The 1,191-nt window shown below is 48.0% G+C and overlaps 1 protein-coding gene across 1 annotated transcript in view; it reads left to right on the forward strand.

Annotated features, from left to right (window-relative positions):
• Positions 1–1,191, forward strand: part of PARD3B (par-3 family cell polarity regulator beta) — a 1,175,277-nt gene that overhangs the window by 1,143,105 nt on the left and 30,981 nt on the right. The gene's annotated exons all lie outside the window — the stretch shown is intronic.

The following is a 1,191-nucleotide window of genomic DNA, read 5'->3' on the forward strand; positions in this document are numbered from 1 at the left end:
GCTCAGACCTTCTTTTATTTGGACCCGCCTGCAGCTCAACCGAATGTCAACTTACCATAATTCTTGTATGTGGAAGGCTATTGTTCCATGATTATTTTCTCTCCTGTTGCCTAATATCCAAGGAGGGCTCTGCTGGTTGGAGACTGTGGAAGAATTCTCTTCCTCTTGGAGATCTTAGCAGATAGGCATTTTTATTTATTTTAAAGGGCAGTGGAAAGCGATCCGCTTCCTATTGGTAGTTTTCTTTTGAAGTAGCCTTAAAATAGGCATAAAATATATCACTTCATTACAATTTGGGGGTAAGTAAAGAGATTTGGGTTCGGTCATTTTGAACATTTTCAATCCAAATGCGCATGCGCGCGCGCACACGCACACACACACACACACACACATTTGACTTACAGCTCGGTGTTTGTTGCCTAGTCACTGAACGCCAACTCAGCACTCAGGTGGTGTTTTTTTCTTATCAAGCAGAGGGAGTTACAGAATTTTAAGATGGCCATAGATCGTGGGTGTGGGTGTGGTAGTGGGTTGCCATCAAGTTGGCCCCCAAACCCTGAGACTCCCGTGCACAACAGAGGAAAACTCTGGATGGGATCCTGTGAGCGTGAAGTTTCTCTTGGCTGGTCCCCAGCAGCAGGATCCAGGCCTTCCCTAACCTGCTGGGACTATAGCTCTGCTGAAACCTGCTCAGTGTTACAGTAACACAAACTCCTTCTCTGAAAGATGGCAGTGCTCAAGCGTGAGGAAGGAGCATTGGGCAGGAATCGAACCCAGGCCTCCCCTGGAAAGTAAGACGTAGTCCGTTAATGTGGCTCTTCTGAGCCATAATCCCCTGTGTGATATTTGATCATTCTGGACACCATGGCTGTGCCAATAATCCCGTTTTGGAGAGGCTTCTGATACGCTAACAGACCAGGATTAAGGTGGGATTAAGTCTCTAATTTAGCAGAGGGTGTGAACTAAGTCACACGCCCTCTGTTCCCTCCGGGATATGGTCTGCTGAAAGACAAAAATCACATCTCCCTCAAAGCCACTCCCAGCTCAGACCCAGAGAGAAAGCCCAGGACCTTTGGAAGCGCATCCTCCTGTATCATCCTTCCTGGATCAGTCTGCTGCCTCAAGTGGTGGAGGCCAAGGCCAGAGACACCAGATACTACGCCACGGAGACTCCACGAGAAAGCAAAGGAG

This window comes from Echinops telfairi, unplaced genomic scaffold (genome assembly GCF_000313985.2).
Source record: "Echinops telfairi isolate 266 unplaced genomic scaffold, ASM31398v2 ScPeMD7_3;HRSCAF=10, whole genome shotgun sequence".
Taxonomy (NCBI): domain Eukaryota; kingdom Metazoa; phylum Chordata; class Mammalia; order Afrosoricida; family Tenrecidae; genus Echinops; species Echinops telfairi.